We start from the raw sequence: 16,139 nt of genomic DNA, 5'->3' as shown, positions 1-16,139 counted from the left end.
GTGGGGGAGACTATCTGAGATGATAGTTTACCTTGACACATCAAATGTAAGTATGGTCATGGCTTTTCCCATCACTATGACCAAACACTGGACAGAAACAAGTGAGGGGTTTGTTATGGCTCTCAGTGTGAGGGTTGAGTTGATCATGGTGTAGGAGTTTACCATGGCAGGTCACATTTTGTCTGCAGTCAGGAATCAGAGAGAGATGAATGCTGGGGTTCCTCAGTCAAACCTCTTTAGGGACATCCTCAGACCCAGTCAGAGGTGCATTTCCATGGTGATTTAGAAACCATCAAGTTAACCATGAAGATTAACCACCACCAGAGATAAATGGGTATGATAAATTAAATATACAATAAAAATAAGTGCCAGGCTAAAGATATATGTTTGCTTACTATAGACTTTTAAAAAACATTTGGCCACAGAGAACAAAATGTTGGGACAGACAGCATGGTGATGTAAGGGACACAGAAAATTTCACATGGGATTTAGTGACAAAAACATGGTGGGAAAGATGAAGGGGACCAGATGCCTGGCTGTGACGGAAGCCATCTTGTGTGGAAGGGGGTGGGAAGATGAGGGCGACCGGAAGCCTGTCTGTGATGGAAGACACGTTGTGTGGAAGTGATCTCTTTCCATCGTAGGTAGAAACACTTCTCTGCTCTCCCCCAGTCTCATAACTGCTGTCTTCAGTCGTGACCTCATCAACCTTCCTGCCTTTTGCCATGCATTTATCTAATCAAATTAAACAGGACTGAATCAGCGTGAAGAACACGCTTCCGTTTCCCGTGGGTTTGCATAGTCCTTCTTGCTTTGATGTCATGTAAGTAAAAATTGCTGTTTGGGCAGCGCATCTCTAGAGGAGAGAGGTTTCAAAGACTTTTATTTCTAGCCCTTGGGGCATTTCCTTTGAATTTTTCTCCAAATAAGCAAGGGGGGGGGTACCAATGGACAGTAGGAAATAGTTCACTTTATGCTTCTCTGTATAAAACATCTAAGCGAATGCCATCTCTCATAAACACCAGGGACCTCCGTAGACGACCTATTATAAAAACAAACTCCAAGTCAAAATGTTCCCATTTTAAATTGAAAAGCAAATGTAATTCTTTGAAAGTCTCAGCTGGCTTGCTAGAAAGGTGAATCTATTCGATGTTCTGCGGTTTTGTTTTTCCTCCCTTCATTGTTTTCTGCTTCCATTTGATAATGCGAGAAGTATTTGCGAAGGTGTAATAGGTGATGATGTCACAGGCTTGGGAACTCTGTGTTTACCATGTAGGGCGGCAAAGGAGCGGAGACCAAGCAGCCCTTCTATTTCTCAGGAGCTCCCTACAAAAACAAAAGCTGGTCTCCTGTCTTGTGTGAAGACTAAGGAAAATAAATATCATCTGTATCTATAAAAGAATTAGATGGACAGCCACCATACCAGAACTGCACACAGTGAAACCGAGGCTCTTGCTTCTAGGTATTAAATTTAAAACATATAATCTACTCCTAGCACCAAATGAGAAAACATTAAATATCCATGCATATATTAAATTAATTCTTTTTTGATAAATTGTATTTCATCTACAGATTTTTTTTAAATTCATTTTGGTCTTTTGAGGCAGGATGCTGTGTAGCCCAGGGACTACTTTGTAGTTCCAGCTCACTTTGTAGATCAGTGTGCAGGTTTGGTTTTAGCAACTTGACACAGCTAGGGTCTTCCGTCTAGATTGAGAGACCACAAAAGCCAGGGTCTTTCGTCTAGGTTGAGAGGCCACACCAGCTAGGGTCTTCCATCTAGGTTGAGAGGCCACACCAGCTAGGGTCATCTAGGTTGAGAGGCCACACCAGCTAGGGTCATCTAGGTTGAGAGGCCACACCAGCTAGGGTCGTTTAGGTTGAGAGACCACACCAGCTAGGGTCGTTTAGGTTAAGAGACCACACCAGCTAGGGTCGTTTAGGTTGAGAGACCACACCAGCTAGGGTTGTCTAGGTTGAGAGACCGTTCACTGAGCAGATGCCTCCATCAAACTGACTTGTAGGCCCATCTGTGAAATGCTTCCTAGATCAATGATTGCTGCGGGAAGGCCCAGCCCCTTGTCGTTGGTGCTGCCTTGGGTAGGTGGTCCTGACTTGTGTAAGAAAGCAGGCTGAGAAAGTCAGTGAGCCTGGCTCCTCCATGACTGTGCTTCAGTTCCTGCATCCAGGTTCCTGCCTTGACTTCATGAGCCTCGTAGGTCGAATAAACCCTTTCCTTCCCAAGCTGCTTTTGGTCATGGTGTTCACCGCAGCAGTAGAACAGAAACCAGGACACCAAGGCTGGCCTTAAACTCGTGGCAATTTTCTCCTCAGCCTCCTGTGTGCTGGTATCATGTATGTGTTACCACACCTGGCAAAGGACTCCTGGTAGCTTATGACATTTTGTACAGTTCCCCCAATGCCCACTTCCACTTCACAAAATGGCAGTGGTGTTTGCCTAATCAATAGCCAATTTCTCTGCCTTTTCATCCTAACAGAATGCTACTTCTATCTTGGTTCTTATTCCCAGGGCTGGGGCTGCCAGGAGTATTTGCCTCCGCAGTTCAGTTCTGGGTCTCGGTGTTCTGAGTGATCACGTGGTTCCCCAGCCACAGACTGATTTAGACCATCAGAACGTAATTCTCCTAAGATGGACGTCCACCTGGAGGCTTGGGAGAAAGCCACCCTGGGTAACGCACAAAGAGGGACAGTGATGTCACCTTCTGGAACCTCTTGTGCTGTATCTGCAGTTGGCACCTGGGATGGCCTTCGTCTCCTTGTTTCAAGGCTGAAGACAGAGCCAGCAGACGACAGAGAAGACAGAGATGTGGCCCTGGCTGTGTCTGTAGCTTGCTTTCCCTTCTCATAAGCCAAATGTGACAGAAGTTTTCTAAGGCTAGCTGCTGGGGCTCAGAGACAGGGCTCCCGGAGCCCTCCAGCCCCAAACCTTACAATTTTGTCACCTAGGAATGGCAGTATAGAAAGAAAATTCACCACAATATTGGGATTTCACTTAAAAAAATACCTTCAAAAACATTTATATGTGTGTGTGTGTGTGTGTGTAACATATATATTTTATGTATATTTATGAGAGCATATGAGTGCCCTGTGTGCACGTGGAAGTCAGAGGATAACTTGGGGGCATTAGTGCCCCTTTTCCTGTGTTCCTTATGACCAAACTTAGGTTGTCAGGCTTGGTAGCAAGCACCTTACCCATTGAGCCATCTTGCCAGTTCATGGCTTCCATTTTTAATATGGCCTGGAAGGAGATAATTCAATGTACATGTTAAATAATTAACATAAAATTTTTTCTAAGGTGATTTTATTAATAGATGCTAAAAGTATTTAATATATAATATTTTATTTTATGAAAAGAAAGGAAATTTGTTTTCTTAAACCAAAGGAAAGCTCACTGTCATATTTGCCATTTCATGCTTTTTTGTTTTTTTTTGTTTTTGAGATAGGGTCTTGCATCTCACAGGCTCGCCTTGAATCGCTTTGCAGTGAAAGATGACCTTGAGACTGTAGTCTTCCGTCTCTACCCCAAAGTGCTGGATTTATAGGCCCCACCATGTGTAATTTATACGATGCTAGGGATGGAAACGGGCTTCCCTCGTGCTAGACAGCTCAACCTACTGGACCAAGAGCTGCATCCGCAGACCTACAGCACGTCTCGCTTTGCATCCCAAGGCCAGATTGCTGACAACGAAGCTGTTTGACAGCCCTGGTTATTTATTTTCTCCAAGGCTTACAAACTTAAGAGATTTCAGGCAGTATCTTAGGGAGGGAGGCAGCATCGCCAACACATGGCGGGCTTGCCAATGAAACTGGTGGTTCATGCAGCTGCCACTCTCCGGGTAAGCAGACATGTGACAGAGGTCAGTTCCCCGCCACACAACCCACAACCAAAGGTTCCTTTGATTAAATTAGATTCTTCAGGCACTGCTTTGAACACCTCGGGTCAAATGACGGGGAAGCTGTTTTATTAGCATTTATGATAAAAGGGGCTGTTTTAAAGGCTGAGGGGAAACGAGCTGATCGTTTCTGTGTGGGAAATTCTAGGCGTGCCCTGTGAGCGCAGACAACTCGGAAGGTTTTTCCTTTCAGCCAATTGTGAGGCTCTGATTCCAGCAGGTACAAGGCATCATGGGAAAATGGGCTGCTGTAGAGGAAGTGGCAACTGTATTCGGTGGAATACACCCAGAACATGAAGTGAAAGGGTCCCTGTTTCCTTTAGAAGCAGGCGTCTCAGTTTCTTCTCTCGTGGCTGTGATAAAATACCTAGAAGGATGTAATAGGCTCATAGTTCAAGGCTACTGTCCATCATGGATGGGGTCTCTCTGAACCCACAGGCAAGAAGCAGGGACCAGATGCCTGCAGGCCAGCTCTCAGATCACTCTCTCCCGTTTGCACTTAGGATCTTTGCCTAAGGAAGGCCCCTGCCTACATTCACACATTAGAAAACAAAATTAAGGTAAGTCCCACCTCCCACGTGATTCTAGATCTGTCAAGTCGAAGGCCAACACTGGCGCCATCACACCAGTCAATTCCTGTTCTCCCCATAAAAATCAGAAAAATACACCGGGCAGTGGTGGTGTGCGCCTTTAATCCTAGTACTCAGAAAGCAGAGGCAGGCAGATCACTATGATTTTGAGGCCTCTGTGAAGCCAGCCTGGACTACAGAGCAAGCTCCAGGACAACCAGAGCTACTGAGGGAAACCCCGTTTTTTTTTTTAAAAAAAAAAAAGCCAGATGTGGGTACTTATAACCTTAGTGCTGATGTGGCAGAGATCAGTAGATCCCTAAAGCTCGCTTAGTAGCACGACCTTAGGCCAGTGAGAGACTCTGTCTCAAACACAAGGTGGTCAGTGCCTGCAGCCAGGTTGACAACTGGCCCATACACACATGACGTGAACACATAGGTGACTGCACATACATGAACCTGTGCATGTACACAAACACAAGATGTGAACATTGTTTATGCCCACCTGCTTGCTGCCATGTCCCTGGCTAAGATGGTCATGTGATCTAACTGTCTAGAACAGTGAGCCCCAAATTAAACACTTTGTTTTTTACGTTGCCTTGGTCATGGTATTTTACCACAGTGAAAGAAAAGTCACTAAGACACACAGAGTCTGAAAACTCTAGTTTTTCTTGGTCCTGAAGATCAAACCCAGAGTTGGCATGGATGCAGGCAGGGGCTCTACCTATGAGCTCTACCCAGTCCAAAGCTGAAGACACTTAAAGGTGAAGATGTCAGTGGGGACCCAGGAGGTTTGGTTGGCAGCAGGGAGGAGAGCACTGTAGATCACTCTCAGGCCCAAAGTCTAAGTCAATCCAGAGAAACACAGAAATACCTTCCAGAGAGGCATTCATCTCTACGCATGCCACTAAACCACCAAAGGGGACAGCATTAGGACTGACTTCATTAGGTTATACATAATACTAGACAACAGCATTTAGATGTAGGATACATGGAATATAAGATTCCTCCATGGAGCCACGAAAGACAGGATTTTAAATAACACATTCTCTGAAGCTCACTGTGTATTATATTGCTACTGATAGGTCACGGGAGCCACCAATATGAAACAGCAATTGTTGGCGATGTGTGAGCTGCCTGCCAGCCCCAGGCATGGCCGTTCTAGCTGCTCTGAATCTTCACTTGCAGGGTGCCTCCTTGGGCTTCAACCTTACCTTGAGTTTTCTGACTTCATCTTTGCATATTTTGATGCAAAGCTCTATCAGTGAGCACTGCTAGCCATTTTTTTTTCTTTAAAAAAGGAAATAGCTAAGTCATCTGGTTCCACTTTCCATGCGGAGCTGGTCCAGACAGGACGGGTTTCTTCGCACAGAGCTTTTGGCCAGTAGCCACCTGCCCCTGGAGCATGATATTTTGTCACTGCTGGGATGTGCTGCTCGGGTATCATCATTGCTGGGATGTGCTGCTCGGGCATCATCTCTGCAAAGAGCAGCCTTTTGGCTCTTGTAGGTGTTTGTCTATTGCTATTCACAGAAACGGCAACTTATGAACACACAGTACATTACAGTTTTGAAATTGCTGTATGTTTTTTTCTAGCTGTTTCGTAATAAACATTTGACATTCATAGAGCTATAGAAATTACTCTTTAAAGTAAAACTGAAGCTGAGCATGTTGGCGCATGTCTAGATGGTAACACTTGGAGCAGGAGGTTCGGAGTTCAAGGGCAGCATCAGTTATATAGTGGCTTGGACACCAGCCTGGGCTGCATGAGATCCTGTCTTTAAAAATCCAAAGAAAGGGGAACCAAGGAGAGCTTCATAGACAAAGCAAATGTTGCACAAGTATGAAGGCTGGGATTTAGATTCAAATGCAGTCACACAGAGGGAAGCTTGAGCAAAAGAGACCTTAAAGCCCGCCCCCACAGTAGCGCACTTCCTCCAACAAGGCCACACCTCCTAATCATGCTGCTCTGTCTGTGGGCTGTTTTCTTTCAAAGCACCACAGGTACATAACACATAGGCAATAAAGTATACGACACACACACACACAACTCAAGATCTTAAGTGTGTGACCACATCAAGTTGAGGACCATTGCCATATATCCCACACTCCTGGTGCCTGGTGCCCTTTCCAGCCGTCACCGCAGCCTCTGCCGCTCACGTGACATGCGCAGCCTAACACAAACGGCTTTCACTTCCTTGCTTCTTTACAGTCATGGTATGTGTTTCTGAGTCATCAAGCCCTGTAATTTGGGTTGGTTCCAGCGGATTTAAGGCTCGCCTGAGAGTACTAATTTGCTTGCACAGGTCTTCTTAAGACTAAGAAAGTTTGCTTTCCATTGGCTTCTCCATACCCCAACATCCCCACCTGGAATTAGGAACTGAACCCAAGATCCCACACCAGGCAAGTGCTCCACTCCTGAGAAACATCTCAAGCTGTTCTGATTCCATCTTTTGTTTTCTCCTGTGGGAGGTGATGGCTAGACTTTCATGACCACTTTGACTGAATTTGAAAGACCACAGTGGAGAGCTGCCCTGAATGTGGGTGGGTCTTAGACTGAATGAAAAGGAGAGAGAGACAGAGACACAGGGAGAGAGACAGAGAGAGACAGAGAGAAAGACATACACAGAGAGAGAGAGAGAGACAGAGAGATCTATGGTGGTTTGAAAGAAAATGGCTCCCATAGAGAGTGACACTATTAGGAGGTGTGGATTTTTGGAGTGGGTGTGGCTTGAAGCCACACCCAGTGTCTCAGTTCACTTCCTGCTGCCTGAGGACCAAAGATGTAGGACTCACAGCTCCTTCCCCAGCACCATGTCTGCCTGCACGCTCCCCTCCATGATGATAACGGACTGAACCTCTGAAACTGTAAGCCACCGTCCTTTTCACAGCAATAGAAACCCTAACTAAGACACCGTCTGAGCACTAGCATTCCTCTTCCTGGGTGTCACAGTCCACTGAGGTGTGAACAAGCAGCCCCTGCTGCCACAGACAGGAACTGGTCCCACCGTGGTGGTGGACCGTACCCCTCGAACTGCGAGTCCTCCTTAGCTTGTTTCTTGTCAGAGATTGTCACAGTAAAGGGGAGAACTCACGCACTAGGGCTCTAATTGGTACTAGGCGAGCACTGGCTTGCTGAGAGATATCTCCAGGCTCTGTGGCGGGCTTCTGAGCCGCATTAAGGCTGTTTCCATCTGAAATTAATTCCTTTCTTCAGTGTGGGCTGGCTTCACTGAACAAATGTACCGAATGCACCGCCACTCACTATTTGCTGTTGGTTGACGCTTGGGTCGTGTCCTACTTTGGTTAATAGAAATAACACTTTTATGAACTTTATTGTATACATGGATGCAAGTGAGGGTTTACATGTCTGCTAATGGATTACAGAGAAATACTTATTAGGGAATATTCCCTGGCTTTAATTTGTTCATATCTGTACACACCACATCTGTGGCAGGAGTGAGATCATGCTCTCTTGCTGATACGGGGCTGTTGTTGGACTTTTACTCTTTAATTACCCCCTTCCTAACCACTGTGTGTGTGTGTGTGTGTGTGTGTGTGTGTGTGTGTATGTGTGTGCACCAGGGTGGCCAGAAGCAGAAGTCCCTGGAGCTAGGGTTACAGGCAATTGTATGTTGCCCGGTGTGGGTACTGGAAACTGATCCCACGTTACCTGGAAGACCAATAAGTGCTCTTACCCACTGAACCATCAGGCCCGGACCTTGCCTTCTTCCTCCTACTGGGCTTGGGTTCTACCTCTGTTGAACTTAGAGTAAATTCTATTGTTATTTCTAGGTTCCTCCCCTTTCCATGTATTCCCTGGACACTTGGATCTGTGTAGTGTCCTATTGAGATGTCTTGCTCATTATCCCGAGATGTCTTGTTCTTCAGTAATTTGTAAGACTTCTTAATACAGAAAATTTAAAGCATCTCATTTATTCGTTAAGGTGGGGCATGTGCTACAATGCCCGAGGTCAGAGGACGACTTGCAGGAGCCGGCTCTCTCCTGACATCACAACACAGGTTCAGGGCATCAAACCCAGGCTCGGCAGCAGGGACCTTAGCCCGCTGAGCATCCCCACAGCTCTTGCTGTGCGTTTGTATGAGGCATTCACTATTGAGCCGTGTTGCTGCTACTCTTCCTAGCCTGTGCCCCAGCCTCTGCTTTCCTCAGGATGTCTGCTTTCAATAACTTCTTCATCTTAGTTTAGTCCAGTTTCCTAGTCCTTCCCTTTGTTATCATTGTTTGTTGCACAAAACCCTGTTTCCTCCAAAGACATGAAGCTCTGTCCTCTTGGGGTGAAGCAATGAAGACACGGAAAGAGGGCATGGGACTGCAGAGTGGCTCTGTCATTACGATGCTGGCGATGTCAGCATGGAGACCTGGGTCTCTCGTTTCCACCCTGACTTCTCAGCTCGCTGCTCAGAGGCTTTCATTAACTATTATTATCTAATGAATTATTCCACAGCTGAGGGCTTAGAGCCATCCGAGCGCAGGGTCTGGCTCTGGTCCTGGCCTGAGGTGACAGTCACAGCATCAGCCATCCCTGAGGTGGAAATGACTCCAGGACTAACACCTATCATGCCATCCCTGGCTCTCTGCCCATCTTTAATAGGACTGGCAAGCTGAAGCTGCCCACCGAGAGGCACTTCAGGCCCTGTGCCCTACTCGGAGGGGCGCGCCCAGTCACCTCCTTGCTCCCCTCTGGAGCGTGTTGAAGCTAACCCAGCTAACAGGGCCAGCAGATCCCCAGATTCCTAGTAGTCTTTCTAGAGTGAATTCAGACTCTTTCTTCCCTCTACAGTAACTTTGTTTGGGTTTCTATTGCTGTGAAGAGACACCATGACCACAGCAACTCTTTAAAGGAAACATTTAATTGGGGCTGGCTTACAGTTCTGAGTCTTAGTCCATTACTGTCATGGGAGAAACATGGTGACGTGCAGACAGACATGGTGCTAGAGAGTGAGCTGAGAGTTCTACATCTTGATCTACGGGCAGCCCTCGGAGACTGTGTGCCACACTGGGCGTAGCTTGAGCATATGAGACCTCAAAGCCTGCCTCCACTGCTGTGGAATAATCCTTCTGTATACTGAGAATATGGACTACTCTCATTGGTAAATAAAATGCTGATAGGCCAGTAGCCGGGCTCGGGAAGTTAGGCAGGAAAGTCAAACTGAGAATGATGGGAAAAGGAGGACAGAGTGAGAGACACAAGCCAGCTGCCCGGAAGGCAAGACATGCTAAAGGACAGGTCAAGTAACAAGCCATGTGGCAATATATAGATGAATAGAAATGGGTTAATTCAAATGTAAGAGCTAATTAGTAATAAGCCTGAGCTATTGACTGAACATTTATAAGTAATATAAGCCTCAGTTTGGTAATTTCAAAGTGGCTGCTGGGACGGGAAAACTCTGCCCACACTTCACAGGGACATACTTCCTCCAACAAGGCCACACATCCTACAGACCAAAGATTCAAACACATGAGTCTATGGGGAGCCATAACTTTTAAAAACACCACAGTAACCTTCGTAGCTTATCGTCCTCAAGGACTAAGGAAGATTGTTGCTCTTTATGAATAAACCAGGAAAGAGACTGCCTGTCCATGACCCCACCCAAAAGTAGATAACCATTTCATAATTTTAATACTTTATTTTGTTATTACCGCGTGTGTGATGTGTGGAGGTCAGAAGACAACTTCGTGGAACTGGTTCTCTCATTCCATCTTCACATGAGTTCTGGGGATGAAACTTAGGTTGCCAGGCTTGCACGGCAAATACCTTTACTCCTGAGCCATCTCGCTAGCCCTGATAAGTTTTTCTGAACAAGCACTATTGCCCAAGAGGCATGTAAGTGGTGCAGAAAGTGGAAATAGTTTTCTTAAAACTACTACCATGTTCAATTACTTCATCGATTTATTTACAAGATTTCAGGTTAATTCAATTCATTGTGAGGGGCCAGAAGTAAGAGGGAAAAAAAGACACAACAAAGCAGAATGTAGCCAAATTACAAACAACATAACTCCAACAGGCTTATCTGATGTGGGGTCGCCTTTCAAAAGTACAGGGTCCAATCCACTTTCTGTCCCCTAGTTTACCTCTGACTTCCCTCTGTGCTGACATTGGCTCCTAGGGTTTCAGCCAGGATTGAAGGTTTGAGAAGGGTGGTCCCTGTTCATGGGGTCCACCTGATGGTTGTGGACAGAACCTCCAGAAGCCTATCTCTCATCTGCTGTTTAACTCTGTGCGTCACCTACTTTACCTGCATGAGCATTTTCTCTTCTTAGGTAGGTGTCTTAGTTAGGGTTTCTATGGCCGTGACGAAACACCATAACCAACAAAACAAGTAGGGGAGGAAAGGGTTTGTTTGGCTCACATTCCAGCATTGTTGCTCATCACTGAAGGAAATCAGGACAGGAACTCAAATAGAGCAACAACCTGGAGGCAGGAGCTGCTGCAGAGGCCATGGAGGGAGCTGATTACTGACTTGCTTCCCCTGGCTTGCTCAGCCTGCTTTCTTATAGAACCCAGGACCAGCAGTTCAGGCTGGCCCCTCCCCCATTGGTCACTAATTAAGAAAATGCCTAACAGCTGGACTTTAGGGGGCACTTTCTCAAATGAGGTCCCTTCTTTCCCAGGACTCCAGCCAGCGGCCATGTCCAACTTAACATTTTCTCTTCTCAGAGTTCGCAAGGCACATTTGCAAAGAGGAAAACTCTTGAATCACACGGCAAACCTGAAGCTACAGGACCAGCTACAAGCGTTCAAAAACAAACACTAAAGAGCACATTGAAAAGAGGACAATAGTTGTTTATAAAGCAGAGAGGGTGGGGGAGGTGGGGGAGGGCACAACCCCCTGACAGGACTTTAAAGAACACCACACCAAATATTTCAGGCATTCATGAGAACTAGTTCTGGAAGCTGATGGAAAGAAAGAGATATTCTTTCTGTCACCCACGTGGTTGAAGCCATCCCCCCCTCAGCCCCCAGAGTTCACATAATTGACCCCAAGATTTTCAAATGCTTCAGCTTGGTCACTGGAGTGAGATTCTTGCCATTGCTATGTTCTTCATGTCCTTCCGTCTGGTCTGGTCTTAGCTTACAGGTTTAACTCGTCTCTGAATTAGTCTTTCTGCTCTGTCTTTGGGGGCATAAATACCAAGCTGAGCATCCCTTAAAGCATGGAAGCAGGAAATGAGAGGCTGTGGATTCATTCTTGGTTAAGAAAAATCAGATTTGATCAAGGAAGACCCCCGCCCCCTGGAAAACCCCCAATAGGAACAGATGGCCCAGATGTCTGAGTTCTACCTCCAGAACAGGTTTAAGACTGCTGCCTGAGATGATCAAGACTCACAAGGTCCAGTCACAACTTGACCAAAATTCTAAATTTTCTTTAGGACCTCATAAAGTTATCAGTGCCTCCAATCAATAGGAAGTAGCCTGGGAAACTATGCCCACCCCCCCCCCAAAATGGATTTTGGATATTTATATTTGTTTAGAGTGTTGGTTACAAGATGTTATGGATAATGGTATGGTCAAAAAGCTAAACAAAGGAGATTAGATTCAGAGTTTTTGTTTTGAAAAAAAGGGGGGAAGTGTTGTGGGACAATGGTTTTACTCTGTAAAGATTTGTTTCTTCTACTGTTTAATAAATGCTGATTGGCCAGTAGCCTGGCAGGAAGTATAGGCTGGGTGACCAGGAAGGAAGTAGAGGCCAGGCAACGAGAATTCTGGGAAGAGGGAAGTTTCAGTCTGCAGTCGTGACACAGACACAGAGGGCACAAGATGAGACTGCCTTGCCACAAAAGGTATCAAGCCACGTGGCTAACACAGACAAGAATTATGGGCTTATATAAGTTATAAGAGTTAATAAGAAGCCTGAGAAACTGTAGTGAGAAGCGGCGGGGGCTGCGTCCCGCCACCCAGGTCACAGCCACCGGCTAGCTTTATCCAAAATAATTACACGGAAACTGTATTCTTTTAAAACACTGCCTGGCCCATAGTTTCAGCCTCTTATTGGCTAATTCTCACATCTTCCTTTAACCCATATTTATTAATCTGGGTAGCACCACGAGGTGTGGCTTACCAGGAGAGATCTTAACCTGCATCCATCTCGGAGAGGAGCAGCATGGAGACTCCTATGGCGACTGCCTGAAGCGTCTCCCCCACTCTACTTCCTTGTTCCCACAATTCTGTTCTGTCTACTCCACCTACCTAATTTTCTCTTAAAGGGCCAAGGCAGTTTTCTTTATTAATAATGAAAGTAACACATAAACACTCCTCCATCAAGAAACTAGGCCAAACAGCTTGTAATTAATGTAGACCTCTGTGTGATTCTTTGGGACTGAATGACTACAGGACTGGGCGGGACAGAAACCTCAGACAACAGGAATTATAATCAGTTCCGTTAAACCGTTTTTGGAGTCCCTGTATATTTGCTCAATTTTCACCTCAGTGCCATGCATGGTGCAGAACTAAGCCAGAATCCTTGTCCTGGAGAAGGTTTGTGGATGGTCTCAGGTCATGTGCTTCTGTGAGGGCGGAGGAGTGGCGGATCCCGACTAAGCTCCCAGTCCTACAAACCTTTATGCAGGGCAAGGACTTATAGAAAACGACAGTAGAAATGAGTCATATTTGAGAATCCAACAATTTCACTGCCTATATCATATTATTTCACAGTGCACAAAATAATTCTTCCCTGCTGTGGGATATTTTGACTGCACTCTGATACTCCCAACACTGTTAATAAACTTTACTTTGAATCAGAGAATGGAGCTGGCTACTAGTTGGCCAAGATTAGCCATAGACGTTTTGAAGGACCAAGGACATATTGAGAGACACAGGAAGTAGTAGGGAGAAGCTTAGAAAGATTCTCTGTCTTTTTTGGAAAGAGGAGGTCGCTGTTCACCTTGCTGCCACTTCTCTGATCTTTCAAGTTCTTACCCTAGTATCTGACTCCTCGGGTATTATTGATAAGGAATAATTAGATAAATGCTTCATTTTCCAGGATAAATCAATAGAATCTGAAGATAGTTCTATTCCGGTTCAGCTACAAAGTAACCCTCCCCCCCCTCCAAAAGGTGCAGGTACTAAATGAGGAACCAGGCTGTGGCTTTTGGGCGAGGTGATTGGATTAGGAGGGTACTGTCCTGATCAATGGACTAACCTACTAATGAATTCCTAATTAAATGTATTATTGGGAGGCAGCGGATACTAGGGAGGGTGTGACTTGGTTGGAGGAAATGAATGGGTAGCTTGACCTCTCCTCTGCCTCATTCTGTTTCCTGGTCGCCAGGAGGTTAACACCTCCACTCCATCTCACCTGTTCCCACACTGTTCAGCCTTGTCTCAGGTTGAGAGCAATGGGGGCAGCTTACCATGGGCTCCAAGCCTCTGGTTCCAGGAGACAAAAACCATCTTTTCTCCTTTATTCCACTTTCCTCAGGTGTTTCTGGAAGCCAAGGAAAGTTGTGAGCGCAGTTACATTCCTGTGAAACCAAACAGGAAGAAGGGGAACTGTCGCTGGAGCTCGGATATTTGTGCTTCAAGATTAGACAATATCCAAGAAAATTACCAGCAAGTCAGTGTAAGCAGCTTTGATGCAAGGAATGCCCTGCCAGAAAGGGACATACAAGCTAATGACATGATTTCCTAAAACTTTCAATATATTTCCTTGAATAAAAAAGAACTTTGTAATTATGCAAAGTAGCACGGCTGTTCAAAAGCTTCACCAAAGAGGGGGAGAGAAAGAAAGAAATGTCAGGGCTTGCTAGATGGCTCAGTAGGGAAGGCACCTGCCACCAAGGACCTGAATTGGGTCCTGGGGACCCACATGGTAGAAAGAGAGAAGAAATTCTAGCAAGTTGCCCTCTGACTTCTACATGTGTGTGATGGCATGCACACATCCACATTCATAGCGACACACACCAAACAAGCAGACAAATCAGTAAGGGGGGGGAGGAGAAGAGGGAGGGAGGGGAGAAGGGAGGAATGTCTGGGTGGAGATTATTCTGGTAGTAGCCTGGAGCTATTAAAGCCAGCCCTAGATTACTGGAGGTACTTGTGCATTCTCTAACAATATCAAAACCCAACACAGACTGTCACCTCTTGAGGGACTTTGTAAACACAGTTCTGACTGAAGTTCAGAGAGTACGTCTAGAAATTTCAAAATTCCTGAGACTATATGACTTAGGAGAAACTATGACACAAACCTCACTCTGTTTGCAGACTTCCTCCGTAGTCCAGGCTGACCCAACCATCACAGCAATCTTTCTGCTTCAGCTCCCCAACTGCCGAGTCTCTGGGTTTGCACTGCTGTACCCCGCTTCACATTTTCTTTGTAAGGTAAAGGCATATGACCAATAACCCGGCGTCACTTTATAATCTTAGTATTAACAGCTACAATCCCCCCAAAGGAAAACCGCTGTGACCATCAAGTGGCAAGAGAAAGTGCTCCGACAGGAATTTTCAGTAGAAGCGGATTGTTGCGCATGCACCCGCCTTGCCTGTGCAGCAAGCATGCTGTAGTCAGATGTTGCACAAGACACCAGTGGGAATGCAGACACGGGTAAGATACCCCCTGGCAATTGAGCCAAGCACAACAGTTCTGTTGGCATAAGTGTTAGTGTTGATGTGCCACTTGGCAAAGCCATCTGCGGTGCTAATTAAAACCCCCAAGAGTCGGGTCTTTTGAGTCTTAGCCCTAATTCATTTCCCAGGCAGCTCTAGGTCTGAAGATGACTCACCCAGTCTCTGTGAAGACCCTGGAGAACACTCCTGGCAACCAGACATCTGGTGCAGATGCAACACTAAGAACGTGTCAGATAAAGGAGCTCAGTGGCTCTGCCACAAGCTCTGTTCTGTTGAGCACACACAGGGACCTGACAAGTGTGGCGTGCACAGCTGTAATCGTACTATGCAGGATCCTAAAGTCAGGCTGGTCTACAAAGCCGGTTCCAAGACAACCAAGGCTTCATAGGGAAACTTTGTTTCAAAACAACTGAACAAAAGAAAAAAATAATAAAATCAATGACAAAAATAAAGGGGGTTGAGATGCTTCCTGGGTAATGGGTACATAAAGGTGCCTGCTGCCAAGCTGGGTGACCTGAGTTAATCCCCTAATCCCCCAGCCCACAGAGTTAAAGGAGAGACATTAACTCTCACAAATTGCCCTTTGATCTCCACTTGAAAACCGTGGCACAAGCACACACACAACCAGTTAACAAATCAATCAATGCAGTTTTGAAAACCAAACCAAGGTAACAATGACAGCAAAAACAAACAGACGAAAGAGGCCAGACTAGCCAATGCATGGGGCTCCAGAGGGCCCTGTAGGTTTTGGTTTTATTTTTTGAAACATGATTTCACCTTGTGGCTCAAGATGACATCAAATTACAGCAATTCTCCTGCTTCAGCCTTCCAAGAACTATGATTGCAGGGGTGTGCCAACACACTGGATTGCACTAGTGATTTGTAGGTTGCAAGGGGCCAGGAACTAAGGGGGCCTGAGAGCCGGCAATGAGAAGATTGTCACCGACTCTGTATCACATGGGTCATAGAATGGTGGCAGTGAGGTCAGGGGGCCGGGTACAAGCAAGACAGCACTTCTAGAAAAGTTACAGTCACCTCGGCAAGCCTGAGATTACAAGTCTCATGCT

The sequence above is a fragment of the Arvicola amphibius genome, chromosome 2 (genome assembly GCF_903992535.2).
Source record: "Arvicola amphibius chromosome 2, mArvAmp1.2, whole genome shotgun sequence".
In the NCBI taxonomy this organism is placed as follows: domain Eukaryota; kingdom Metazoa; phylum Chordata; class Mammalia; order Rodentia; family Cricetidae; genus Arvicola; species Arvicola amphibius.
This window is presented reverse-complemented; position numbering follows the sequence as displayed.